Source organism: Carassius gibelio, chromosome A9 (assembly GCF_023724105.1).
Source record: "Carassius gibelio isolate Cgi1373 ecotype wild population from Czech Republic chromosome A9, carGib1.2-hapl.c, whole genome shotgun sequence".
In the NCBI taxonomy this organism is placed as follows: domain Eukaryota; kingdom Metazoa; phylum Chordata; class Actinopteri; order Cypriniformes; family Cyprinidae; genus Carassius; species Carassius gibelio.
This window is the reverse complement of record NC_068379.1, coordinates 18674230-18690376: the sequence shown is the minus strand read 5'-3', so window position 1 is coordinate 18690376 and position 16147 is coordinate 18674230.

The window sequence follows — 16147 nt, the reverse complement described above, 5'->3', positions numbered from 1 at the left end:
CTACCACCAGTCGTCAGAATCTTTTGTTTATCATATCATTGATATGGTTGCCATTTATTTTGTTTTGGTACGCTTTTGTACAGTTATGGTTACAAACTCTGTGTAAAGCAACTACAACTCAACATGTCCTCCTGACAGATTCCAACATTAGAAATGAACTGCTGTTTATTTTTCATAATGTTTCTGATCAGTTTAGTGTCAACTTCATGGTTTCACAGAATTATATTTTGTGATGCTGTCACAAGTGTAATTCAGAGTTTGCCAAAAGGCTGTTATTGAATTGTGCGGTGCAAACAATATTGGAGCCAACAGCAAACCCACAGCCTGTGAGGAAAAAGTTCAGAGAATACTTCATTTCACATAATAAGAAGGCGTTTCTCAAAAATACAGAGATGTTAAAAATTATCATATAAAAAAAAAAACTATTACAGCAAAACAATAAGCCATAAAAAAACAGTTCATTAAGCAAATATTCCAGGTTGCCAATGGCTAGGGCAGAGGACAGTCAGGGTGAGGATGTAATTATTCCATTATCTAATTGTCAGGGTACATACGACGATCTAATTTAATCTTCCAACACAAAATGACACCATGGGCGAAGAAGGGACGGCGATATGGGATACAAAATTCAGTGCACATTTTCACCCACTTAGGTAAAACAAAAAGTCCAAAAAGCCGCAAGAAATGACTAGCTTTCCAAGAAGTTTAAAAACCTATTTATGTTGTTTTTGTCAGTGAACTAATCACATTTTAATTCCTTTTTTCCTCTAGTATTTTGGGTTTCTGCAGAGACAATGATCCAATTAAGCTGAGGCTTAGCTTATCTTTGTGCCTGTAGCCTGCAGAAGTGAATGGGCTCTAATTGTCTCTCTTAATTGCCGCGCTGATTCACCTGCAGCCGGGAACGGTTAGATGGCAGTCTCACGCCAGCCTGACAGACCTGGAATTGAAATGATGCTCCTAATGAAGAGACTGGGCCGAACTATTCCTCACACTGACAGGATAGAAATTCACATCCAGGAAGACTTACCGGTTCCAATAGGGATTAGAGGGCTCCAGGGTTTCTCTGTATTGGGCCTATGTTCTCGTGGGCTTTGGCTTCATCTCAGCACCATTATTTTAAACTCAAAGCCTGAACTATTCACAGATTAGTGCTGAAGGGCAGCTGACACATGCTGGTCTGAGGCTTTAACAGTTCAGATGAAAGTTTCCATTTTATTTTATTCATCATGACATGAATTTTTGGATCATGGGGAAAATATGTAAATCAACTTAAGCTTGACTCCAAATGAATGTAGCTGGTGTTGCCAAACAAATACAATTTAACACAAACAATTTTCTTAGTATCTACAGCAGTAATTGCATTAATTGCACATTTCAGAAGCTCGGCATGCCTTCTACAGCAACCTTTTGTAACATTATTCAAATGCTTTAAGTGTTAGCCATAATAATATCTTTGACTCTTCAACTGGGTGCTTTTCTCAGCAAATAGTGTTATTTCTGATTAATTTATCGGCATATTATGCAATTAGATCCAAGCTGACAGCCTTAGAAAAAAATAGACAGTCAAAGGTTAGGGAAAAAATACTTGTATTCAGTAAGAGTGCATTAAAGGGATAGTTCGCCCAACTAATTTTCATTTCTGGGTAAACTATCCCTTTAGATTTAAAATGGCTTTAAAATTGTTTCATGGTTTCAACGAATACTACGCAACACATTTTCAAGATTGATGATAACTAACTTAAACACCAAATTAGCATATTAGAATGATTTCTGAAGGATCATGTGACACTGTAGACTGGAGTAATGACTGCTGAAAATTCAGCTTAGCCATCACAGGAATAAAATATGAAAATGAATTAATATAGAGAACAGTTATTTTCACTGTAATAACATAATATTACAGTTTTTGCTGTATTTTGGATCAAATAAATACAGCTTTTGTGAGCATAAGAGACTTTAAAAAAAATCTTTCCAACCCTAAACTTCTGAATGGTACAGTATATTTCCCTGTATTCTCCACAGTGAAGTACAGTTTGCTCAGTTACTAGTTACATGAACAGGTACAGCAGGTTAAAATGAAACTTTCTGTTCATCCTCTGTGTCCTCTACTTCACCCTTGGACTGACGTATGGGACACAACATGGCACTCATACTCTTGCTCACAATGGGATACCAGAAGACAATTCAGTTCCAAAAAGACTGAATTGAGCAAAATTTCTCAAAGGGCTCAAGTACTCGGGCCAGCCTCCAGAACCCATCCATTGCAGTGGTAGCTTTCGTTCCAGCCCAGCAGGAGAAACAGAAGCCCAGGTGTGGATCAAAGCGACACTTTAAGACCCTGCAATCCTAAATGGGAACCCCTGAGATGGACTGACCAAGCCACACCTGGGCTGGGTTTGATCAAGTGTCACAGAGGTTCCTCGACCATGACCTCCAGAAGCATGTGTTGACCAGTTACTATCATGCTCCCAGGCTTATGCAGGCGATTAACATGTCTAATGACTCCGTGACAGTCAGGGGGAGATGGGGGTGTTTGCTGGCAGAGCAGTGTGAAATCTGCTAATTAACGTGACCTGCCTATGATCCAAAGAGAATACACAAATGACATCTGAATCAGGAGGAGCGCTAGGCAAACTGGGGGATGTGCCCCACCAAGGCATGCTGGGGCTTGGCGTGCAACTTCAACTCTCCAATATATTACATATCCTTCCTGAAACAAAGATGTCACAGGGATAATCATCTCTTATTTTAAGTGCATCCCTCCTTCAAAGTTTTCTCCATCCACCAGCATCCATCTCAGTCTCCCGGCGTTCTCAGGGAACATGTGTGGACCAGGCAGCATCTTTTGCGCCAGGTCTTTAGCAAGCAGTCCTCTCCCCGTCCCCCTCCCCACAGATGGTCCTGGAAGCCCCTGCCTGATGAAGTGTTGTTGTGCTGTGCACTCAGGCACACTTGATTGAGGGAGGAGGACACATCTCTTCCTCTCTCCATCCAGCACATGGGGCTCACTGAAACATTCCACCTGCTACTCAAGCATCAGCAGTCACACGCTCTGGACAGATTGAGGAGTGATAGGTAGCAGGAGGGTGGAACGGTAAGATTTTGTTGCACACAATTATATTTCTTTCTTTTTTTCAAGAGACTGCTCACTGTAAGCCATGCCAGAAGATGATTCTGTTCTTTGTTTTGTTTAGTTGTTTTTTTTATCGTTGCCCCATGTATGACATTGCATATGTAGAGAGACCATTTCCCAAGCGATGTCACTAGAACACACAGGGGGGCAGCTCACAGACATGTCACGATAATGACTGTTTACCTGTCCTCTTCCTGTCTCCATTTTCCACTGGCTGCATCCCATCATACAGAGAAAGACAGAAATGGAGAGCATAACAACATTCGTTTTAAATGGTATACTACTCGTATAATGTGCACTGTATGAAATTCGACTGCTTGGAATAGCTGCAGGATCTAAATTTATACATACATTTATGGTTTCTGTGACAAAATCTTTATACAGTTTTGTTCAAAATAATAGCAGTACAATGTGACTAACCAGAATAATCAAGGTTTTTAGTATATTTTTTATTGCTACGTGGCAAACAAGTTACCAGTAGGTTCAGTAGATTGTCAGAAAACAAACAAGACCCAGCATTCATGATATGCACGCTCTTAAGGCTGTGCAATTGGGCAATTAGTTGAATTAGTTGAAAGGGATGTGTTCAAAAAAATAGCAGTGTCTACCTTTGACTGTACAAACTCAAAACTATTTTGTACAAACATTTTTTTTTTCTGGGATTTAGCAATCCTGTGAATCACTAAACTAATATTTAGTTGTACGACCACAGTTTTTTAAAACTGCTTGACATCTGTGTGGCATGGAGTCAACCAACTTGTGGCACCTCTCAGCTGTTATTCCACTCCATGATTCTTTAACAACATTCCACAATTCATTCACATTTCTTGGTTTTGCTTCAGAAACAGCATTTTTGATATCACCCCACAAGTTCTCAATTGGATTAAGGTCTGGAGATTGGGCTGGCCACTCCATAACATTAATTTTGTTGGTTTGGAACCAAGACTTTGCCCGTTTACTAGTGTGTTTTGGGTCATTGTCTTGTTGAAACAACCATTTCAAGGGCATGTCCTCTTCAGCATAGGGCAACATGACCTCTTCAAGTATTTTAACATATGCAAACTGATCCATGATCCCTGGTATGCGATAAATAGGCCCAACACCATAGTAGGAGAAACATGCCCATATCATGATGCTTGCACCTCCATGCTTCACTGTCTTCACTGTGTACTGTGGCTTGAATTCAGAGTTTGGGGGTCGTCTCACAAACTGCCTGTGGCCCTTGGACCCAAAAAGAACAATTTTACTCTCATCAGTCCACAAAATGTTCCTCCATTTCTCTTTAGGCCAGTTGATGTGTTCTTTGGCAAATTGTAACCTCTTCTGCACATGCCTTTTTTTTAACAGAGGGACTTTGCGGGGGATTCTTGAAAATAGATTAGCTTCACACAGACGTCTTCTAACTGTCACAGTACTTACAGGTAACTCCAGACTGTCTTTGATCATCCTGGAGGTGATCATTGGCTGAGCCTTTGCCATTCTGGTTATTCTTCTATCCATTTTGATGGTTGTCTTCCGTTTTCTTCCACGTCTCTCTGGTTTTGCTCTCCATTTTAAGGCATTGGAGATCATTTTAGCTGAACAGCCTATCATTTTTTGCACCTCTTTATAGGTTTTCCCCTCTCTAATCAACTTTTTAATCAAAGTACGCTGTTCTTCCGAACAATGTCTTGAACGACCCATTTCCTCAGCTTTCAAATGCATGTTCAACAAGTGTTGACTTCATCCTTAAATAGGGGCCACCTGATTCACACCTGTTTCTTCACAAAATTAATGACCTCAGTGATTGAATGCCACACTGCTATTTTTTTGAACACACCCCTTTCAACTAATTCAACTAATTGCCCAATTGCACAGCCTTAAGAGCGTGCATATCATGAATGCTGGGTCTCATTTGTTTTCTGAGAATCTACTGAACCTACTGGTAACTTGTTTGCCACGTAGCAATAAAAAAATATACGAAAAACCTTGATTATTCTGGTTAGTCACATTGTACTGCTATTATTTTGAACAATACTGTATATATATATAGTTGCATGCAAAAGTTTGGGATGGAAACCCCATGCAGAATCTGTGAAAATGTGAATAATTTTCAAAAAAAATAAGAGATCATACTAAATGCATGTTATTTTTTTTTTATGTAGTACTGTCCCAAGTAAGATAAAATATATGTATATGCCTCTCTGTGTATATATATATATATATATATATATATATATATATATATATATATATATATATATATATATATATATATATATATATATATATATATATATATATATATATATATATATATATATATATTTTTTTTTTTTTAGCTTGAAATTACCGAAATATACTATTATTGTACACTCAAATTTTTATTAAACCATAAAACTCACAATCCATAAAAACTAAAAGAGACAAGACGACACAAAAGTTCTGAAAAATCATAGGGCCCTATTATTGTTTTGATTCTAATAAATTATTGAATGGTTAAAGTTCAACAAATTTAATTAATTGGACATGCATGTTAATTATTAAAATGTAATTACACTGATTCTATGGAATAGATATAAGTTATATGGAAAACAACTGTAATTCCTACATCTTTTAGTTCAGCCAAGAATTCAAAAATAAATAGAAGAGTAATACATCAGTATTCAATTCAATCTTGTAGAAATTAAAGTTTCAACTCCTAAGTATATTTCATGTTATGTCTACAAGAATTCTCGGAGTAAATATCAAAGTTATGATACTGGTGCTCAATAATATATAAAAAATCTAATTATCAAAAATAATAACGATTGAGTAAAATGTACTTGAGCATTGCAGAGTAAACTTCAGTAAACTTCAAACGATTGAGCAGAAATTATTAAAACTAACTGGTTAAATGTAAAGTTAAATGTATTTATACTCTTTTCACATAACTTAGTTAAGTAGATTTGACTTAATAAATTTTTTACATTTATAAAAAATATGTGCAAAAACTTTCAAAATAAAAAATAAAAAAAAGCTTTTTTTCCAGTGCATTAAAATGGAATTCAGAAAAAAAAGAAAAACACAGAATTTGGGAAAAATAAAACGGTTTTAAAAAAGTGCAGTCTATAATAGCTGGATGCTGTATTAAACATGCTCTTGTGAGGTCATGTGACAATCTAGCATACTACAGTGAAACATACTGTACAATCTGTACACACAAGCTTTAGCTAAACAATAAGAGTTGGAATAAACTACACATTTTTCTGCCCAGATTTGTCCTGATTTGCAGTCTGAAATGAGTTGACAGTGACTAAACATCAGAGCCAGTCTACACATTTTGGGCAGTTGGAGTTGACAGATTTCACAGAAAATTGTTTACTGTATGATGGGCACAGATTACAACTTTTTTGTTTTTAGTTTCAGTCTATGATTTTATTCAGCTGAAGGATATCAAACATCTTGAATATTTGGAGCCAATTTTAGAACACATTGTTTTCATTTGTCACGCATCTCCCAGTCCAAACAATGAGGAATGTGTTCCTGCGTGAGTCTGTGCTTCAGAACATCATGAAAGTCGGATTCTTAGTCGATTAAAATATGATGGCGAGTTTTTCTCTGGAGCCATTCACAAAGTCAGCAAGTGTCTGTCAAAAGTCAAGTATTGTAGTGTATTCCAGCTTTAAGATTAAAAACACAGACAATCAAACAATCTACTAAAACACATTGAATCTACAGGGAAACGAAAGCCTCACATTGCAATCAAAACTGATTTGTTTTTCTTTTTAATCTGATCTTCAGGACTATCTTCACAGTCATTTTGCAAATTAATGAGTCAGTATTTTTATTTAGACGGTGTAGTCAATATCTGTTATATCTACAATGGTTGATGCAAAGGTGATGCAGATACTTTTTTCTCCAACAGCAGAGTTGTTGTCATTGTGGATGAAAACTGGAAATTTCACCTCCATCATGACCTCCATATTGCTGTACATAATGACATTGTGTTATTAAACTCATGGAGAGACAACATTACGATACATTATATGCCCCATGAAGTACTTCACTGTGGAGAATACAGGAAAATATACTGTACCATTCAGGAGTTAAGGGTTGGAAAGTTTGTATTTTTTTAAGTCTCTTATGCTCACAAATGTCCATGTGTCCATGGCAAACAGTTAACTATATGGGGCAAAGGGAAGAAAAAATTGGTATATTTGGGCACAGTTGTAGATGCTGTGATGTTTCACATACACTGCATTGTTAACAGTACAAATCCCAATTTTGTTATTGCTGATGAAAATTCAAAGAAAAAATATAATTTTTAAAATAATCAAGCCAATTAAACTTTAATTAGCAGAACTTCATTTCATTATGTTCTCTTTTTTGGGGGGGAAACTGATTCATACAAACCTAATTGAATAATCATATAGCAAAAACGAAGTCACAATATATTTCACTTGAGTCAAAAACCACAAGTCAAGAATGTAAAAGTAGCATTATAATGTTGATATAAATGTGTTTATAAATTATAAATCTATATGAATGTGCCTAATAAATGAACAAGTTTAGCTCCGTATTCTCCAAACCTGATCTCATGAGAAAACTTAGCTATTTATGAGTAGGGGATTTTTTATGAATTCATCGTAACATTTGAAATCTGTATTATCTTTAGAAAGAAGAAAAAATAAAAAAATAAATAAGGGTATATCCATAATACCAAAGCTAAACCTAACTTTGATGGGACAGACGCAGATTGTCGTACAAAGTTATACAAATTGCCATGACCGTGTCCCAATTTTTTTAATGCATTCTGCCCTCTGATTTAACATAAGTGGCAAAACATACAAGTATAAAGTATATACAGTCAGACATACAACAGCCCTTATGATATGTCCAAAAAAAAAAAAAACTTGAACAAACTATCTGAACAAATCCTATTATTCTTGAGATCAGGAGTATAGTTTAAATAGGTTTTTTAGACTGACGAATCTAGAAGATTTCAAACTGCATTAATATCGGTTCAATCTATATCAAATGTTAACACAAACCCTTGTCAGTACCACTCCACAGCAAACAGAGAAGGTGTTGCAGTAGCAGTTTGGGGGAAGCTTCATAAATTGAGCAAGCGAGGAGGAGCGTTGAGCAAAACAGCACACGCCAAATCACTGCATCCACCTACCAGACACATTCTGTCTATCTGGTTTTAAGAATCAGTAGGGACTGTCAAATCTCTGGCAGGCTGTTGGGAGCAGATTAAGGACACTATCCTGGCATCGAGCTGGGTCTACATGCACAGCTTCTGGAAATAGATAGCACATGCAAGCCTATAACCACAGAACACACTGTAGGCGCCCAGGATGGGGCCGTGGCCAATAGCATGAGCTTATTCATAGAAGACACCAGTCTGTTTGTTAGGGATGTGCTGCAACATTAACGATTATTAATTAATGCCACAGACTAAAGTCCTGGACAAAAGAGGATCTTTATATTAAAGAATCTTCCTTGCTGTGATCTCTGCTTTAAATACAACACTGATCCACCAAGGATCATTATTTTTAAATGTTAAGACTTCATTTAAATGCTAAGTGCATCCCTGAAGTGCCACCAGTGGCCCAAAACATAATTGCAAAAGTTTCCAAACTATCTATCTAAATATCTGTCACCACTTATCAGACATGGCATATAATTATCAGCATACGGTGCCAACTTATTTTGGCACCGTTGGTAAATATGAGCAAAGGCGGCTGTGAAATTAAATCTGCATTGTTTGTCTTTTTGATCTTTCATTAAAAAAAAAAAAAAAAAAAACACAAAATTCGAAACTGTCATTGAAGTAAAACAATTGAAATTGGGGGGAAACTCACATTATGAAATACATGTTTTATCTCCAATGCATTTTGGCCACAATTATTGGCACCCCTATAAATGTTTATGAGTAAAATAGCTCTAAAGTAGCTATATTTCCATTCATATTTACATATAGAAGAGAGTTTGAGTGGCTAAAGACTCCAAGAAACACAGCTGGAGAACCGCAGAGATTAGATGAGACTTGGGGTTCTAGAAGGTTTCAAGAAAAATCCTCTTCACTCAACCAAAAACATACTCCAGCATATTCAGTTGTCAGACATGGAAATAAAAAGCTTTTTGGCAGCAAACCCACCAGATGGGTTTGGTGCAAACAGGGATAAAAAGTACCCCATGTCCACGGTTAAATATCCTGCTGGATCTTTAATGTTGTGGGCCTATTTTTATTATTATTGATATTGACATCATGGATGGATCCTATCAAATACCAAGAGATAACAAATTGAAACCCAACTGCCTCTGTTTGAATCATGAAGCATTATAGGAGAAAACTCAGAGCTGTTAGATTGGGTAAAGGACATTGCAATAATTTGGTGCCAATAATTGTGGCTAATGTGAAGTAGAGAAAAACATTTATTTCATAATAAAATTGAAATAATTTTATTATTTCTAATCCACTATCCATTGTTTTACTTCAATGATAGGTTAAAAATATATATATTTTGAAAGTTTTATTCAGTTTTATTCCAAGGCTATAAACTAAGCAAAAAAAAATAAATAAATAACCATGTTATTTGTGAGGCAAATAAAAAAAGCTAAGTTTTGATCTTGTTGATAATGTAGAGGCCCTACAAATTCATGCAGCAAATATGATACAACTAGGCTTTACAGAGTTAAGAAAGTCAACCTACAAATATCTTATTTGGCTCTAAACATTAAACTGATAGTGTTCTAACATTAGGTGCTTCAACAAACACACTGAAATGAAAGAGCTCTCTCCATCTGAACGGTTGAAAATATTAGTCAACATTACTTAGAATAGAAATTCTCTGAAAACCTTACCATGTTTCCTGTGCATCGGCTTAAAATGTCATTTTCAGCTAATTACAATAAATATTTCTGCTGATGTGTAAATGGAAGTGAAAACAAGCAAAAGTCTTAAGATGCTGCATGTGCTAACAGCTTTTAATGTGTCAGTCTGACTGCAATTTAACGATTGTCATGTGTGAAAGTGGCTAACGTTACAGTGCACTATTCACCTTACATATTCTTGCCAAAGGGACTGTTTTCCACAATCAAAACAGATAATGCAAACAACTCCGGTCCTCTACAAGGGGTTTCTGGAGGAATGATCCTCATCCACGATAGCATCACAACAGCATGTAGAAGCCACATGGTGCACTGTGAATTAAAGGATCTAAGAGCATCCAAGAGTGCCAATACATGATGATGTACTGCTCGATTTACATGTTTCATTCGAGCTCACTCTAATTAGGAATGAGCAATCAGCTTTTGTCTTATGAATGCAGCACACATGGCTTGGAATATGAAAATCGCATAATGCTTCAAATCCCAGTGAAGCAGTAACACCGGACACACTGTGCCGTAATGCACCATATGCTTAACTATACAGACATTAAAATATAAAGGCCTCTTATATAAAGCCTGGTGATTAACTGCCTTAAGAAGCAGATTTCAAACCGTTCGTTTAGTGACACTGGATATGGCGGGCAATAAAACAAGCATCTGTTTGGTGCAAGTGTCTTTTCCTAATGAAATGTTGAATCTCACACCTGCTACCTGTCTCCTTCCGACCAGAGGGGATATCCTAAACATATTAGACACCACAGGATATAAACTATCATTGCATGGCAGTTAAAATGCAGTCAATCTCCTTTTTGTAGGTCACTTTGGCTGTGTATCGTTTCCTTGCTGACTGTAATGTATTCATTTACCAAGTGCCCAAAGCACAGGAAGGTCTAAATATTTCCAATTATCGAACAAAGTGTCAGGCAGACCTGTCGTAATTAAAACCCAGTTGACATGGAATATAGACAGCACTCTCATAGGTCACCACTGCACGGGCTGCAGGCTGCTCAGTAATTGCCACCAGATTTGATTATTATTATTATTATTATTTTAATTTTGATATGATGCTGCGATAAATGCCTGTAAGAGATGGTGTAAATCATATATTTCTACTTTCCATCTATGCACTTTTTATCTGTTGCAGGACTCCAGACGGTGACTAAAATAACAATATGCAGCTATAATTGAAAATCTAGTCAGTTGGGAAAGCTTTGTGTTCGTCCCTACATTCAGATATTACTTTCTCAATGTGTGCGCCAGTCTTATTTGTATGCAATAGAGTTATAAGCCATTAACCAACATTACAAACTTTGATTTGGAGAAAAATAAAGAAATGAATAAAAATATTGGACAAAAAGACAAGTGTAAAAGACTACATACTGAGTTTTTAGTACATACTGAAATTTTACTCATCCTCAGGCCATCCAAGATTTAGATGAGTTTGTTTCTTCATTGCGACAAATTTGGAGAAGTGTAGCATTACATCACTTGCTCACCATTAGATCCTCTGCAGTGAATGGGTGCCGTCAGAACAAGAGCCAATAAAAATGTCACAATAATCCACGTGACTCCAGTTTTGTGAAGTGAAGAGCTGTGTTTCTCTTCTGATTCAAACAAGATGCCTTTTCCGCTGGCGAGAACAAGATTATGGATAGAGGAAGCAACCATTTGAAGTTAAAAATGTCTTATGGATGGATATGTTTCGAACATGTAGCTTTTTGTGTCACAAGACATTAACAGGATTTTTACTTTGGAACTATTCCACTCTATAAGAAACTCAGCATGAGTAACTGTGAACGAATCATGTATGACTCTTATGAACCGATCTTTCTGACTGACTCGAGCTCCTCTTTTAGTTAGCAGTATGAATCAGATTCACTCAGTAAATGGTTCAGAGCCATAACTGCATTAACAAGCCACTCCTTTAATGAACCACAATCATCTTCTGTTTATGTACAATTTAAAAAAAAAACTAGAACTGTTGCTGTAGTGTATACAATAAACTGAAGCACCTCTGAACAATTTGTCGAATGATTCCATAATGTGTCAACTAAATAAGTAAGTTGGCGTAAGTCAATGCTCCTCCTTTGCCAGTTTTTGTCTGGAGCCCTTTGTTGTCGGTGAGACCTGTGCATATTTAGTATCATTTTTTAACAGCATACGGAAGGTACGCTGTTTATAAATACATTAGGTTTTAATGAGCTCTACCCGGGTGGTGCGTTCAGAAGAACATTTGACATTTCTGTCAGCCTAGCTAAAGGATACGGCTGTAGTCAGAGGGATTTTCAGCATGTGCTGCTGAGAGAATATAGCAAAATGTATCATTCAAATCCCTTTGGGTCTAAGTGTTCATGACAGGTCACACTCACAGAATGCTGAAATGAATTCATATACAGACAAACATTCAATGGTCCACAGTCATGTCCAAATAAGCATAAATATACTGGACATTAAGATCTACATGAATACAGCAATTTCTTTCTTATTTCTATGAGTGATGAGTTACTGCAGTTTTTAAATCACATTCAGTAGCACAACTGAATACATTATTCATGTCAAGCTTATGATCCAAATGACCTCCTATCTAAATGCCCTTAATATGCTGATCTAGGACCTGCTTTCACCAAGTCGACTCGTGATCTTAACCATTACCAGAAAAAACAGAAGCTTCAGACAGAACCTTCAGATGGGCAATAGGATTCTATGGGTGTTCACTTGACATTAATGCCCATATAGACTCACTATAACTTGACTAATTAAAGTCCTGCCGTTTATTAACACACTACCAATGATCAAATCAATGAAATTACAAACCATGCACATCCTAAGTAAAATAATATAATTTCTACAAACTAACATAAACATGTGTGCAAAGCTAAACTTAAGCATGAAACCCTACAGTAGGTAATGAAGACCACAGCAGGTGCTGCAAGAATAAAAATAGACAACACATCATGTACAGGGGGTGTGGCTTATCGTGGGAAGAAACTATGGAGGTTACCATAGTTACTTGTTCATTTCTAGAGGGAAAATGAGAAATAGTCAGTCTGGCTATTGTTAGAAAGAAAATCATCCTTAAAAATATGCTTCAAACTTACAAATACTGATTTCACAGAAAATCTTTTTGCTGAATTTCCAGTCTTATTTTACTTTATTAATTTATTTCTAATTAGTTGTTTGGGGAAAAAAAATAATGTTGTGTACATAAACGCATACTAAACATTTTCTCTGCATTTTCTCATGAAAATACCCTACAATAGACAGCAGTAAAATGAGTGCTGTCTGTGTGGACCAGGTGGAAAGATATCCCAGATCAATTCTACCGATGGACATGTAACTACAGCAACTACTTTCTCTGTAAATTACATTTAGTAGTTGCTTTTTTTTTATCAAAAGTGACTTACATTGCATTAAAGTTACACATTTACACTGTATCTCTTTGTATCACTTATCAACCTTGTCATTGCTTGCACCATGCTCTGTTAATAGCTTCTAATAAAAACCATTAGCTTGTGTTATGATGACGTTATCTCTACAGAAACATTGAGGAAAACTCATTTTAAACTAATGCAAAAGAGGTATTATATCCCTTATCAGCTTAATACACATATTTTCTACCACTAATACGACTTGACAGGCACCAAATGCACATTGCACAAATGCCATAAATTTATTGGTGCGACCTAAACATACGAACAAAGTGTGCTCTCAAATGCACCTGAAGGGAGATACTTTCACGGCAGAATGCGATTGCGGTTTACTAACTTTCTTTAAAGGAGTCATGTTTTGAAGAATTAACTTTTACTTGAGCTTTTGATAAATAAGAGATCATCATACTAAAGGAATATCCTGTAAGTTTAAGAACTGAAAACGTTCTTGTTACTGAAATAAAAGCAAATTTTTTGGCACACAGGCCCAGCGAACAGTAGATCCTGGAATCTGCCTACACCATTATAGATAGGTTAAACACTGCCTCCACAGAAATATATCAACGCCCAATTCTGTAGTCCCCTCATTGATTCGCACATGACTTAGGGAAATAACTTAAAGGGTTAGTTCTTTTTTATTTTATTGTCCTAGCCCTATTATGACTTTAACATTATATAAATGATTAAGCTACTTGTGTAAAACTATTATCTAAATATCTACTTATAAAATATTTACTGTGTTAAAAATGTTTGAGTTGTTTGATATCAGTTATGATATAAAGACTGTCCAACAGCTATGGCATCATTCCCACCATACAAATGACTTTGTCCAAAAAAGTTGTTTAGTGTACATGTTTAATAAGGATACAATAATGTCACTGAAGAGTTTCATAAGAAATGTGATGTGTGTGGGGGGAAAACAAATAATAGTTTATGCATACTTATATATATATATATATATATATAAAACTGTAGGCAAATGATCCAAAATGTGAAAAAAAAAAGACATAATTCCCCTCTGATGCTTATGTAGACTATATACACACTTTTGGACATTGTTATAAAAGGCAAATTAAATAAAGTAGGCTATTGTAAAAAGTGTTTTAAGAGTTAATTTACTCAGTATTCATCCATAGACTGGCAAACAACAATGATGTGAACAGCTTTGAATAAAACCGAATAAAGCTAAAAGAGCATTGCTGCTGCATTTGCACTGTGAATATTAATGGAGCATGTGTCTGTATCTGCTTCAGTCGGTGGCTCGGTGTTCACTCCAAGTGCAGTGCATACAGTGCAGACTTTTACGGCCCTCAAAGAGCATACTGCTTTGAATTCTAACAACTTAGTCCACTTAAAGCAAATACCGAGGTTTGTACTAGCTTTGAATTAATATCCAGCGAAGCTTGCACTTCACACCTCCCATTAGATGTAAACCGGGTCTAAAGTAAGGGTTCGGGTCAGCACAGTGTGATGCTCAGGTCTAGAGAGAGCACCTGGTTGTGTAACACCCCAGTGTCGCTCCACAGGGGCCATGCATTATGTAGCGATTGCATTTCCATGCTGCTCCCTCCTGTGCAGCAGTAAAAATAGAAACGCAGACCTCGGTGCTCATGCTTCATTGTTTACGACTGCGCCATCCTCCTTCGCTCCTGAGCACAGACGGTTATTACTCAAACAACCATACACACACACACACACACACACACACACACACACACACACACACACACACACACACGCGCGCACACCTTAACAGAGATATTAAGATCAGAAGAGGTCAGACTGTTCAAGGAAACATCGTCCTGAGATGTCAAAGATCTCAAGACACCAGGTTTTCTATGGCTTACTTATATAAAAAAAAAAAAAAAAAAAAAAAAAAAAAAAAAAAAAAACCTTGGTGTACATATTCCACCTCTGAATGGTTCCTGAGGCATAGAGATAAAAAAAAAAAATTAAGCTATCCAGAGCTTCATCCAGGACTTCCATTTTGCTATGCATATTTTTGTCTAGTAACTTGATAAGAATTTACATATTACATATTCAAGTTGATGTTTCTGTGGGGGCTGTGACCGGTAACTTTGCTTGCATTACCAACTTTGTGTTTTAAACAGCAGAAAAGGCCAATAAAATTTCCTCCGGGTATACAAAATCTCTATCTACTCTGTTTACTGTTGTCCCCACTGCAGTTCTAGTGCCTATTATAAGGAACAACACAATATAAAAAGTGAGTGCAACTTCACTGACAGCTACACTGAGGCAGCCTTTGAGCCCACGCATCAATAAAAATTGTGGCTCTTACTTTCTCGAAGTCTACCGCTATCAAACTGCAGACACAGACAAGAGAGAATGAAAAAGACATGACTCAGAACTGGGGTGCATACCCACTGAATTAAAGAAAAAGTCCATCGCTTATTGATAGGAACAAACTTTTCCTGGTTTAAAATGATAGACTGAAGAAATGTATGATGCATTACATTAACATTTTAGCTTTTTAATTATTAATTAAATAAAGAATTTTTTGTGTGTGTGTGTGATTCTACTTTGTGTGCATGGAGAAAAAAAAATCTAATTTCTAAAGCTCATTTGTGTATACGGAGCAGGGTCAGAAATTAAGTGGACCCTGGAAAACAAATGCCACAGAAAGTGACAGGAACCATCTATAGTACATTATCAAACAGCCTAGCAAACAATTTTGACACTCTTCATTAAATTAAGTTATTGATAC